The 14,726-nt window shown below is 36.8% G+C and overlaps 1 protein-coding gene and 1 long non-coding RNA gene across 6 annotated transcripts in view; one reads left to right on the top strand and one right to left on the bottom strand.

The window, feature by feature from the left end:
• Positions 1 to 14,726, bottom strand: part of RASSF7 (Ras association domain family member 7) — a 98,575-nt gene that overhangs the window by 53,402 nt on the left and 30,447 nt on the right. Inside the window, exon 1 of one of the 4 annotated variants that reach the window (XM_026706644.2) lies at positions 14,169 to 14,529. The exons of 1 other annotated variant lie outside the window; for it this stretch is intronic. The gene's annotated coding sequence lies outside the window, so the exon portion shown is untranslated. Of the gene's footprint in view, positions 1 to 14,168; positions 14,530 to 14,726 lie in introns of those variants that run through there. 2 more of the 4 variants (XM_026706650.2, XM_087919899.1) reach the window with 2 other exon arrangements.
• Positions 1 to 14,726, top strand: part of LOC113440197 (uncharacterized) — a 111,291-nt gene that overhangs the window by 84,112 nt on the left and 12,453 nt on the right. The window lies entirely within an intron of this gene.

Genomic DNA, 14,726 nt, shown 5'->3' with positions numbered 1-14,726 from the left:
CTCTTTGTTAGACTAGACATATCTAGTTTTCAACAGTGCATTGTACAGTTTAGCCTTTACACCCCTTACTAACTTTGTTGCTCTTCTTTGTACTTTCTAGGATCTCAGCATCTTTTTTTTGTACCTTGGTGATCAAAACTGGATTTAGTATTCAAAATGTAGTCTCACCAGTGCAGTATAAAGCAGCACTATTGCTTCAGATGATCTTCATATTATCCCTCTGTTGATGCAGCCTAAGACTACGTTGTCTTTTTTGGAAACTGCAGCACACTGCTGGCTCATAATTAAATGGAATGAATAGAAAAACTCATATTGCAGCATGTATGGCCAGATATTAAAAATCTAAGGAGATTTGCCGATTGTTTTCACAATGTAACCCAGCAATTCACTATTTAGAACTATTCAATTGACCTTGGGCTTTAATACAATTTCAAAATAAAATTCTTCATCATAAATAATTTCAGGGAAAGTACCCTGTTTCTCCAACAATACGGCCTCCCCAATAGGAAGTCCCAGCATGTTTTATAGGCATGAAATTAAGCCCCTCCCCCCAAATTAAGGCCTATATTAAAACATGTGAAATGGGGGGAATGGTTTGCCATTAGGAAGTACTTTTGTTGCACACCCGGATATGGTGCTGCCTGCGTTGACCCCGATACGAAGTGCCCCACCAACACCTAGGTCAACATCCAAGCCATTGCCACCCACCCAAAGATGCAAGGGGGGGAATTAAGCTACCCCTGAAAAGACGGCCTAGCCATTTTTTCGGGGCTCAAAAAAAAAAAAAGACCTGGCCTTATTATATGAGAAACACGGTAGTACAAAATATAATGAACCAAAACATTTATTATAGTAGGTTCCCAGATCTGCAAACCTAACAGATTCACTAGTAGATTAACAAACAAAGACCAGAATCATGCTGGCAATGGTTTCCTTAGTAGTCTATGGAAGCCAACTTTGAAGAAACAGGATTAAAAGAGTCTTCATGCTTTTGAATTTGGGATTGAAGAAGATTCCTGAGAATATTATGGATAACCAAGGAAACAAATAAAAAGATCATAAATTAATTTGAGTTCTCATTTCATCAAGCTCAAATCATCATTTGAACATGTGCAAAAATTCAGCTTCCTTGAGAAGTTCTTATTGCACAGAAAAGTTAGGAAATAAAAGAAAAAGATGACCACCAGCAAAAACAGGGCCAAGAGTATTCAATTATAGCAGTGATGGATGTACCCTGGAGAAATTCTACGTAGTTGCCAAGAGTCAACACCAGCTTGATGGTGCATAATAAATCAATAAAACTTATATACTAAAATAAGCTTAAGAATTTTCCCCACTAGGTTTACATGCACCTATGATATTGGAAGTGAAATAAAAAGAGGTCTCCTTGTGTAGAATTTTGAATAATGAGTTCCAAGAACACACCCTCATACTTGACTCTCCTAGATGGCAACACCTGCTTTCTTACTATCTGAGATTGGCAAAATGATATCTTGAGAACAGGATCAATTTTCAAGCTTTGAGAAAAGAAATAGCATATCATGGGAGTGGATTTATTTTCTTCAGAGGACAAAAATGCCTATTTATTTTAAAGGGCGTAAAAGGGAAACTCTAATTTTTCAGTAACCCACTGAAATAAAAATTATTTAACAGATTGTTCATACAGATATGCTACAGGAGATAAATATAAATAATAAAAGAAGTATTGTGTATTATTATATAATACTGCTATATACATTTTATTTGGGTTTTCACAAAAACATAATACAAATAAAACATCTTTTTTGAGAATAGCATGATCCTGGGTTATCACTTCTTCATACAGATACAAACTCAATTTCATATTCATCTTTGTGTTCTATTCCATATCTTATTACTATTTTAACATTTTCTCCATAATTTTTCCCCTCCCTTGGTTTTCTCAACTTTATTTTTAATTATCTCATATCTAAATTCAATTATAATGTATATCTTTTTCTAAGTTTCAATGTCTTTCCAATCATTATATTTATACTTTTGCCTGTCCTGTTTCAATTTCATATTATTTTTTCTCATTAAACAAATTCTCCCCCGTAGTTACTAATTGGAGTATGACACCTTTATATCTTTTATAATGATGATGAATGAGACTTCATCGAAACATTGCCTAGATACTTCCAATCTTACGTGGGAGAAAATCCGAACAACCAAAGATCCACATACAAATAACCGCAAGAACCTCAGAAAACATATATAAGTATTAGTATTTATATTTATATATGTTTTTTGAGGTTCTCGCGGGTATTTGTATGTGGATCTTTGGTTGTTCAGGTTTTCTCCCATGTAAGATTGGAAGTATCTAGGCAACGTTTCGATGAAGTCTCATTCATCATCTTCAGGCTTGTGTCTTCGGCTCTGTGCTTCTCAGAGTGATGTGAGCTTGCAGCTGCTTCTTCCTTTTAACTGCTAGTGGGGGTGTGACTTGATTGGGTGGGGGCTTGGCTGTATTCTGATTGGGTGGGGGTGTATTCTCATTGGTTGGGGGTTTGGCTGTGTTCTGATTGGTTGGGGGGTTGGCCATGTTCTGATTGGCTGGAGGTGTGTTCTGTTCAGGTGGGGGCTTGGTTGTGCTCAGGTTAGTCTTAGTTGCTGGGGGATTTGAGCTGGTGAGCTGTGATCCTGCTGTTTGGCTTTGAGTTCGTGGACGTGCCACATCTTCATGGTGGGTGTCAGTTCATTTCATGTATGGCTCAGAGGGGTTTAAAGTGGGTAGTGATGCAGCTGCAGTGCGGCTTCTGGTCCGTGGTCGTGTCTCATCTTCTGTGTGGGTGTGAGTCTGCTTTCTACGTGGAAGTGTGGTGATGGCATCTTGTGTGGCCCTCATGGGTGTGGGTCTGGTGTCATTCTTCTTTGGAAACCCACCCTCATGAACAGACGAGTACCTAACATGAAGAAGCAACGTTTTGGCAGAATCTCATCTGCCTATACAGAAGCCTGATGATGGCAGATGAGATTCCGCCGAAACGTTGCTACAATTTTAAAAGCACAACTACAATGACGTGGGAAAATACCAGAACAAAGCTGAATACCATATACATATACATATACACATACACACACACACACACACACACACATAAACAATAGTAAATAAAACACTCATTCCATTCCAATTCAATTCTATCATTAATATTAGTTAGAATCTTAACATCTTTAACATTTCTTTTCAATTGAATATCATACTTCCTTGTGAACACTTATAAACTTTCTATAATTCTTTTTTTCCCATATTTCTCTTCACTTATATTTTTATAAATCATTAATAGTTAAAATGTTCCCATCATTTCCTAATTTCATTCTCTCATTCACTTATTTCATTTATTAACAAACATTCCACTGCATTACAATAGGTATTTTATCCAACATTTTAGTCATACATTGTTTCATATTTTCTAAAATTATTTCTATTTCTAATATAACACTATCTTATGTACCTTTGCAGAATCCCTTTTTCAGTTAAATTTTCACCCATTATCTCTAAATAGGCTTATACTTTCAATCCTTATACATTTTTCCTGTTTCTCTATATCTTGTTTCTGTCTTTTGTAACTTCTTTTCCTTTTCTTCTTCCTCCTCTTCTTCTCCCTCCCCTTTTTGTCCCCTTGTCTCTACTTCTAATTATCTCTTCTGTGATCCTCTCTTCTGTTGCTTCCTAATATTGTAATTATTTTTCAAACTATTCTTTTTTGGGGTTGTTTTTTCAAATCTTAAATTTTTCACTCTCTTTCCCCCCTTTCCTTTTTTTTCCCCACATAAAATTACTTGACCATTAAAGATGGTTTCTTCTTTGTCCCAACCTTCTTGTTCTACAAGTGTGTTATTATATAATACTACTGAATGACACAAAAGTTTCTTTTTCAAATGACACTGAAAGCATAAATGGAAGAGCCATTGTGGTCTAGTACTTAAGGCGCCAAACTAGAAAGCAGGAGATTATGAACTTTAATCCCACTTGAAACCAGCTGGATAACTTTGGGCCAATCACTCTCTCCTAGGCCCAACTCACCTAACACGGTTGTTGTTGGGAAAATAGGAAGAAAGAGAGTTAGGTATATTTGTAATTTTATTTATAAAAACAAATGAAGATGGGATAAACGTAAAACAAAAAAAAGTAATTTATATTTGTATTTATTTATTAAGCAAGTGGGACCAGGATTCTGAGCAATGAAAGGTGTACGCAGTCCTCAACATATGACAATTGAGCCCAAATTTGAATTGCTAAGCAAGGGAGTTGTAAAATGAATTATGCCTCATTTTACAACTTTTTTTTACCACAATTTTTAAGTGAATCACTGCAGCTAAGTGAATCATGCAGTCATTAAGTGAATTCGCCTTCCTCCATTGACTTTGCTTGTTTAAAGCCAATTGGAAAGCTTCCAAATGATGATCATGAGTGCAACTTGTCATAAATACATGCCAATTGCCAAGCACACAAATTTTGACCATGTAACCATGTGGATGATGTAATGGTTGTTAAGTGTGAAAAACCAACCATAAGTCACTATTTTTAGTACGGTTGTAACTTCAAATGATCAAAAACAAATGGTTGTAAGTCAAATACTACCTGTAGTTAGAAACAAAAAAAATACCAGAAGGTGGCAAAGACAAACGATTTCTGTTTTGCTACTGAGAATATCTGTCATATAGTGAACAACAATCTAGCTGAACTCAAAGAACCCTTTATCTTTATATTGGAAGTCATGTGCTTGACAAGGCATTGCAATAAATTCCCACCCCACTCATAATAGTTAATAATAATAATAAACGAATTTAAATGCCACAGCATTTTCCAGCTGTGTGTAAAAGCAACTTTCCTTTAGATCAGTTATTTCTTGACAAATACAGAGCCAAAAATATTGATGACAGAACCACTTTTTAATGGCCTAGTGACAAATTATGATCAGTCAAGTGAAAAATGTTGAATGCTTTCCTATTTTACATTTGGTATATTGCTAGTAATGCTTGTTAAAATAATTTAGCTTTTTTCTATGCTGCATTTATGATTCAGAATGAAACTGAAATGATCTGACTTTAGCAGCATTAAAGTTTTGGAGAAGCAGACCATTATCAACTAGGCCACTATCAACTTTATTTCCCAACCAGGGTTCTACCTAGGCTTGTCAGTTAATTAAAGAATATTATATTGTCCTTAAACATTTAACACGAGCTTTTGCGAGTCTCTACATAGCAGATAAACAGAAAGGCAAAGGAGAACAATCCCATTTTTTTTCTCACACCTCCACATATCACAGAAGTTTTTCAGTGCAGCAATATCAGCAACGGCAAGTCAAGACAACTGCGTAAGATACAGATTAGTAAACTAATACTTGCTAAGCTGTAAGCATGTGACGGAAAATACAAAATACTTTCTGGCAACTGCAAATCATGGGAAATGTGTGTATTTATATCATACTCAACTCTAGAACTGTAATTAGTCACTGTAGATAAATAAGTATATGTAAAGTGCAAATGGCTGTGTCACAACACAAAACTTAAAATGACTTTTTAAAAACATAACTAGCCATCACTGTACAACAGTGGCCTCCAACCTTTTGGACACCAGAGACCAATTCTGTGGAGGATTTTTCTGCAGACCAGAGAGGTTGTGGTTTCATGTGCTGCCTGAATCCCATGGATAGGGATTTATTTATTTTTTTTGCATGGGACCATATCAGTCATGCCGTGGACCGGGTCAAACCATGGAACTTTGATGTGGAACTGTACCATCTCTGTATTCTGCATAGCATTAGCTCAGTTCTGAGCAAATGGCTCAATGCAGCCAATGTATAAAAGGTTAATATAGGTAGTCACTGGGTTAGGACCACAGTTGGAATTGGAACTCCTGTTGCTTAGCAATGCAGTCGCAAAGTGCAATGTCCCATGACTGCTTAGCAGTGACAATCCTGGCAGTCCCAATTGCCATCATAATCCCAGGACCATGAAGGCTGTTAAAGAGAAGAGATGGAAATCCCAGGCAAGGAGCATGAGAAGGGCGGGGGGTACAGCAAGATGTGTGAGCTGTGGACAGGTGCTGTGGACAGGTGCTGTGGTCGGGTGTTACATAGTGCAGGAGGCCTATAGAGGTACTATGGAGCATGTGGGGCTATGAGTACTATGGATCAGGGGCCAGAGGTGGTGCTACAGAGCACAGGTGAGTCATCAGGAGCTACTGAGGGAACAGGGGGAGGATGGGTGCTATGGAGTATAAGGAGACACAACTCAGAGTGCAGGTAGGAAGGGGATGTTACAGAGTACAAGATCCCAAGGATTGTCTGTACACTGTAGTAGGGTACCTTGGGGGGGGGAAATGAGGCAGGAGCAATTTGTGATTTTCCATGCTATCTCATCCATTGATTTTGCTTGCGAGAAGCTGGCAGAGAAGGCTACAAATGCTCCTGTGATCGTTTCTAGCCTGCAAGTTTATAGCCCTTGGTTTATGCAAGCCAAGCACCTGAATCATGATCACTTGATTACAGGGATGTGGCAATGACTAGAACTTCAAATACTAATAATAAATATGTACCACTCATTCAGTAGCATCATTGATAAGTAGTCATAATCACCTATAGATATGCATTCTCAATTCCTTCTTTTAACAGTGTTTATATGTGTTTCTGTTGAAATAAATGTTGCATATTACTGAACTCAACTGGCATAAATGCTGAACTGTTTTAACACTTTTTTAGTTTAAAAGCATACATATAATAAACACTGTAATATTGCCAAGTAGTTTTAAAAGTACTATAAAACTTCACATACCATATAATTTTCATATTTGTTCATTACTAACATATCATGTTTTAGACTACAGATTTCACTCCCTTTGTTGATGGAAATTCAACAGTTGGATTTTGTAGATGTGTATTCTCAATTCTTTTACAGTGTTTATTTGTGTTTTTGTTGAAACAATTCAAGTTCAGTGCATATAGTAATTACTGAACTCAACTGACATAAATGTTTAACTGTGTTAATATTTTCTCAGTTTAAATTAGTTAACTTTAATGGCAATGTAACTGACTTGCAGTATGTGTCCCAGCTAAACTTCTATTATCGAGCAGTATGACTAAAACTGAAATTCGGCATCCTTTCTAAGAACTGCACAAAAGTTTTGGGATAGTTTTCTGTATGTTTGTTCTGAGTATGCTTTATACTGTCACCCATCGGAGTACATGAACTTGGAGGGTTAAGATTCTACACTGAGTGGCTGTTACATTCTTTGGGATAAAGCCCTGTTTTATGCTCGTTATCTACACGCAGTGAATCATACATAATCTTTTTTCCCAGGATCCCACTGCATATGGATGACAAGCATAAAACAGGGCTTTTTCACAGCAAGTGAGGGGAAAGGACAATTTGCATCAGATTTTGAGTTTGGACAGTCATATTTAGAGTTATCTGCCCCTGCAGAAAGTTCAAATTGTGCAAAATTTGCAATTCTTGTGGAAATCTTTACAAATGACAACCACGGAGAGTGTGAGTTTGGTCTGATTTGATTTTCACTGAAAATGACCTGCTTGATTTACGTATTGTGAGGATTATCCTAACGGTCGGATTTATAAATCATAATCATGTTCAGAACATTTAGCATTGGCTTATGTGCTATGTGTACCCGGTTGTGATTTATTTAATAAACAATTAAAACAAGTAGCTTAGTGTAATATACGACTTCAACACATAAATCATTTGAACATAAATAATTCTTAAGTTTATCATTAGGCAGTTGGTTCACAAAGAACACAAAGCCGTTATCTAACATACATACATACATACATACATATATACATACAGAAGCTGAATGCACCGATCGTCAGTTTCAAATGTACGCATTTAGAACACTGCAATTATTTTAAAAACCACATATTTCTAAAAAGCTATATTTGCTAGATCTTTTCACTTGCTTTAAACAATAATTTTGTAGATAAGGCTATGAAAATGCCTCACAATCTTCCCCAATCTGAGTGTACGTGAGACATGAAAATATTCAGCAGTAACCATGCTTGTTAAAGAATTTGGGGATTTAAAATCTAAGTCAAGAAATCCTCAGGTTGGGAAAGTTTATTGCAGCACATCTTTTAAAATGTGACTTTTCACCATATTTTTGTCAAAAAGCTGTTCACAGACATGTCCAAAAGGCATTTTCAGTGTTTTCTTACGAACTTGGAAAGATATGGTTTACCACAGGGTTCTATCTCCAGACAACTATTGTGTAATTTAAAAAAAACACTGCAGAAAATAGTTTTTTTCTTCATCAAACTTACAAATGACACCAAGCTAGAATTGAAAGAGAAGATAAAATATTCAGTGTTTTGTGTATATGTTTGTGTCAGTGAGTGACAGTAAAGATCTTTTCAAGAGTGATAGCTCCTCTGTTGTCTTAATAAAGGATGGTTCTGTGGGGAGGGAAAGAAGGTCAGTCTTCAAGATAATTTCTCTCTTCTTCAAAATAATCTTGAAGATTGATCTTTGGGGAATAAACAGACCAACTTATTTACCAGAACTTTGCCTCTGGAGATGGGGTGATAGTACTGGGTTTTGCCTATTAAAGGCTGATACACTTCAACTTGTAATGGAAGAGCAGTCAGATGCTATGATGACTTATTTGCCTGGCACAAAGCTTGCAAATGTTGGCATTGAAGGGGAAATCTAGCACTCTCCTTGAAACCAAATTCCAGTTGCTAAGTTAAAGATTGAAAGCCAAGATAAACTTCTAGGATAAACTATTGAGTTTGCTTTAAATCTCTTTCAGACATAATTTCCTTTAAAACATCATTTGTTGCCTTTTCTGTAAACATTTCTTATTTAGAGAAAAGATATATTTACTGATGACTGGAAACCTCTTATGGTGTTCTTGTGTAAAAATGGCAAAAGTGAAGTTGTGATTTAATGGTTCTGATGATTAGATAGATTATTCTTAGAACAGGAATATATGAGATTAAAATATATTTGTAACTGCTGCTGTGAAGAATATCAGAATCCACTTCTTTACATCTTTTTTCTTTTCTTTTTCTGTTTTTCTTCAACTTTTTCCCCTGCGCTTTGTTTTTTGCTTGATTTTATATTTCTTTCTTTCCCTACTTTATATATATGGCTTTGTGTTAGGGTTTTTTGTTTATATAATTTTTATTGAGACTTCTAAAGAAATAGTAAAATGTTACTTGCAGCAAGAAAGTGCATTAAGATTTTGCAATAATAATAATAATAATAATAATAATAATAATAATAATAATAATAACCACCACCACCACCCAGAAACTCTAGGTGTTTATAAGGAAGATTGGGGTGCAACTCAGAACAAACTAGAAGTAATAGGCTACAATTAATCAACTGCTAATAGTATTTCATTTTGTCTTATACTTAACATAGAGAGAAACTAACAAAGCTGCTTTAAAAGATTCCTAGGAGAATATCAACAGACAATGGGAAATACCTGGTGCAAAAGCTATCCCTAAGGATTGAATTGGAAATTGTTTTGATTGCCCAGATAGAAAGGATATAGAACAAATCCATATGCAATTGGCTATGTGGGAAAACATATCTGCTAAAGATATTTAGAACAGGACATTAGTTGTAGATATTACATGCCTTACTTAACAGCTTGCTAAATTTATGTTTTAGCTATTGTTTTACTGAATGTATAAACTGATGTTCATATACAATGCTAAATAATAAAATATGATTTATATAATACAGCATAATTTAGTGCAATATGTGAGCCCAGTTACGATGTCAAACTGGAAAGCTCAAAAAAGCAAAATAGAGATAGCACCATATGCTGGGAGCTATAAACAGTAATGGGATTCAGCCAGTTTGCACCACTTCAGGAGAACTGGTTGTTAACTTTCTGAGCAATTTGGCGAACTGGTTGTTGGAAGAAATCATTAGGGCAGAGAACCGGTTGTTAAATTATTTGAATCCCACCACTAGTTATAATCACCCTAATGCAGATGCTCATGGTGATATGAGGATAAAGAATAAAAGAAATAAGACATCCAAAGGAAAAAAGATAGCAGCAGGAAATAAGTTTAATTAGTAAGTAAGACAAACAGGATAAAAATTAACCCAGTGATGATGGAGATTAGTTTTCTACATTTTCTAAATGATGGTGTTAGTAATTATAATATGCTTGTACTGATTCAGGATAATTATATCAGCGTTGCTGATGTTATTGAAAATATTACCATAAAGATTCCTTTTGTCTATGTGGTACACGCCCACACAATTTACTTGGCAATAATGTGTACAAGGTTTGTTGTTACCTTCTTCTGGGATGCTTCTTCAACTTCTCAATCTGTTCTACAGTCCTTGGCTCTCCTAACACTCAGCTAAGATTGTATAGGTTTTATAAAAACACATTGCACACAAACTACTGTAGTATTATTCAGTTTAGTTCATGCTTAAGAGGAAAATTGTCCAGAAATCCAGCCTGATTAGATCAAAACTGTGAAGCCTGCTAAAAAGTGAGAGTAAAACGGATGTTAGATATCATTCAGTATCACAGTAATATGGTTCTATTAAATATAATCCTTTAACTATGAAAACCTTTCAAAAACTTGTGTTTTATGCTGTTTTGTGACACAAATTCTGAATATTATATTTCTCACAGCAAGTAGGAAATGAAAAAATATGAGAACAATCAATATTTCTGGATGGAATTTCAATCCGTTAGCGGCAACACGGTCATTCACAAAATATGATATACTAGACAGTTCATATAGCAATTTGACTAACAATTTGAGAAGACAACTATTTGGTCAGATAAGAAAATTGGTCAATGATCAGAAAAGTTTTTAAAAATCCAGTCAAGTACATTTAAAGAACTCACTTATATTCATTTATTTTGTAATGAATGGGCATGTGCCTTTCTAATCTTTCCAAACCATACTCCTAATCAACAAAATTAGCAGTCTCTTTATCTGCTTTACGATGCATAATTAGCCATTATACAGGATCTGATATTTAAAACCAGGAAAATTAAATGTAAATGATATGTGTAAGATTTTTATTTTATTTTTATTTACAGTTATGTCTTTTTTCAGATACAACTCAAGATAGCAAATACTCCTCCTACTTTCCCCAGAGTAACAACCCTGTGAGGTGAGTTAGGCTGAGACAGAGTGACTGGCCCCAAATTACCCAGCTGGTTTTTCATGTCACTAATGGGACTGGAAGTCACAGTCTCCTATTTTCTAAGCTAGCCCTTAACCATTATACCAAACTGGCCAGCACCCTCACCACACATTCGCATAAAGCAGTTTATGACATCATACAAAGTGTCACAAAACATTTCCTGTGTTGATGTTTTATTGTGCTAAACCATTCAACATGGGATATATTCAAGGCAGATACATCTCTGAATATATCCCAACTTTTCCAGTGAAGGCAGTACATTAGAAATTGTGTCATTGATGAAGGCACTGAGAAATCTAGTAAGTAAATATCTCTGAAAGGATGGCCCAATGGGTCAGAGGTTGCCTAGTTCCTCCTTAAATGATAAGGAGTTAGTGATAAGCCATCTGATCATGCTGTAAAAGCAAAAAGCAGTCTGATATTACTTGATAAAATTAACTTCTTTACCAATTCTAGCTTTTACCAAAATGTAATCTTTAAAGAAGAAAACCTAACTCCTCCAGCTTATTTTTGCTTACAATATATATGTCAATTACTTTTGTTTTACAGTAATACTATCCCAAAGATAGTTCAATAGAGAATGTCTTTATCTTTGATACTTTGGATATCAATACAGTACTATCTGGATGAATATAACAATAAAGCGAAAGTAATCTGAAGAATGTGCTTATTTCTATAGTATGCTCAGCAATTGTTTGTTTGGTTTTAGTTCAGTATTTCTGCAAATCCAACCACTGTAGTTCATACAGTGTGAATGATGGTTTACAGCAAGGAGCCACTGCAGCTTAAGAGTATGATTCAAACAGAACATGATCTACAACATGAACCTAGTCACATCCCTTTACACTACAGTATCTTATCTTCACACACATACAAAAAAGAATCACAGAATTTTATTTGTATTTAATATCCACTGCTGCATCTTGCACTAAGTCTTTTACTGACCAAAAATATTCCTTAGCAACAGTAACACTACTTCTGTCAGGCTAATTATAATTAGTACCCAGTAAGTACTAGTAAGCAATTCAGACTAATCCTGATGTTCATTATTAGTTTCTTTAAAAGATGATCATCTTGAATAAGATTACAATTAATGTCAGTAACAGGAATTTGGAAACAAACAAAAGTTTAGAGGATTTCAGCCCTCAGGCACATGATTCTATGTTACCTAATATGAAATATCAAAATAGAAAACAGGCAAATATAGGCAACTCCTAAGTGAATAGCCAGATCAGCATAACATACAGTAAAATGATTTAAGCCTCCAATATTCAGGATAGTTTCCTGACATGGAAAATCTTGAAAGGTGGCACACACAGTAATTTCTAAAATGCAGCATATATCCTGCAGAAGGATGAAAAGAGTTCAGTGCTACATTAGGAAAAATGCAGGGAGAAATAAGAAGCAGATCAACTCCCAACTGAAATGACAGATACTACAGAATTTGCCAGCACCTAAAAGATACATTCTTTGCACTGACAGGCAATTTTTCATGTCTACCAATCAGAAAAAGTAGAAAGCAACTGGCACTTTTGCACAGGTTGCAAAGAGATTGGTTAATGCTAAGAACTGTATGAAGTTGTATAATAAAAAGCCTATTTTCTTTATCTCCTTAACTTTAGATGGAGCCATGGGAAGATTGAAATCATGTTGCCAGGGTGAAAGCAAATATATTAGCACCATGAAAACTAAGTCTGCTGTACTGCTGGTGCCACCTGGGCCCACTCATTTCATCATTTACCAATCACTTGCTTAATATTGAAATATAACAATAAAATATTTCTAATTTAGAGAAATTTGAGCAGAAACAAATAAGTAATTCTATCTCTAAAACCTGGCACTTTCAAAGACAGAGGGGTAAAAAAAGTGCTACTGTCAGCATAACTACTTTACTTGGGGAGAAAAAGTACATAGGATTGTAATTTTAGACCCTGGTGCTATGCATGTTTATGTTTATTAAAACTATAATTTCAATTCACATGCTTCTACATACAAGGTTACAATAGCTGTTGATACATGTCATGAAGCCTTAGGGATAGGGTGGGCCAACTATCTAAATGGAAGAGTTAATGGAAGAGGCCACATGCTTACAAATCAAGGGTAACAAAGTGTATATGTGTGTGTACATACATACATACACACACATTTGAGCCTTAGCTGATTGTGTATGGGTGCTAGAGATTAAAATTGTCATTGCTACACTCATCCTGTAATTTCAATCATTTACTTTCAATAATTTAGGTTTTTTCCCAAGATTTTGATTCAGAGAGAAAACCTCACACTGTTGCCAAATAATGCAAAAGGAACTCCAGATAACCTGTCACGTTGGCATAATCGTCTAAAATACTAACGAACAATAATGAATGGCAGAAAAGTGACTGCCCTCCAAAAAATATTCGCTAAAATTACCAGGATCTGCAACTCTGACAAGGGGGAGAGGAGGGGGGAAGGGAATGAAGCAGGAAGAACAGGCTAAGCCACTCATAGAGGACTTAGGAGAGGCAGATTGCCAAGAGGCCCCACCCTCCTTCAGAAAGGGACAACAAAATAATTAGAATAATAAAAATTAAAAAGCATTAGTTTGTCAACTGGCTGAACCCTAACTTGTGGAAGGGGAAGCCTATCCCGGAAGTCAGGTCTGTTAACAGCGGTGAGTCCGACCTCAAAGGCATAGGAAGGAGAAAGGTTATCGGGCTAGGAAGATGCGAGTCCAAATTCTACTTCGCGGATCCCTTGAGAATATCGCGTTGGGCGCCCATTTGCAAATCCTGTGGCTTACAGCACTGGAGATATAAAGCGCAGTCCCATGCTATCCTACTCAGATGGAAGTCCGCACTGACTTCCAAGGATTTTACTCACAGGTGCGTGTTCCGGATTACAAGCCCAGGAGTGGGGCTGCAAAAGGACGGACCAAAAATAAATACATGCACACCTGTCGAAACAGAAAAGGGGGAAAAAAGAGACTCCGGAATCTACTGGTCCGTAATACTTCAGGTCCTTACCTGGACGAATCCTTCAGCAAAGCAGATCCTCTTCCTCGCGCGGCTTCTTTCCTCCTCCGCCTCCTCGCTCTCTCGGAATCGGCCACTCTCCTCCTCCACTGCGCAAGGTCACAGGCTCGGCTCTCCTAGGCGAGAGATACTTCGCGTTTCTTTCCTGCTTCTTCTCCGCCGAGGGAGCCCTCGCTAGTTGCAAGTTCGTCGCGCGCCTCCTACAAGGCGGAGTAGCGGCTCGGCACCGGAGCGGTCGGCTTCGCCCCTGCTCTGCCCCGCAACCTGCAGCCTCGCCCCACCACAACCAGTCCGGGGAAAGAAGAGTTCTTCTCTTCTACTGGTCGGTGAGCCCCGCCTTCCGTCCCGGACTAAGCCCCGCCCCGAAAGCGGCTCTCCGCCAGCAGGTATGGGCAGAGCTACAGTGGAACAGGGAAGCCAGAAGGACAGCCCGGCGGACCAACCACCGTTTGCTTCCACTGCCCTGCCCGCCAGGACCTGGGCGAAGTTTGGAGGGTGGGGGAAGCTTTTTTTTTATTTTATGGAACTTATTAAGGGCGCTCGGTTTAA

Source organism: Pseudonaja textilis, chromosome 1 (genome assembly GCF_049901715.1).
Source record: "Pseudonaja textilis isolate UNSWEBS1 chromosome 1, rPseTex1.2, whole genome shotgun sequence".
Lineage (NCBI taxonomy): Eukaryota > Metazoa > Chordata > Lepidosauria > Squamata > Elapidae > Pseudonaja > Pseudonaja textilis.
Note: the sequence above shows the minus strand (reverse complement) of the source record. Positions and strands in the feature narration are given on the sequence as shown.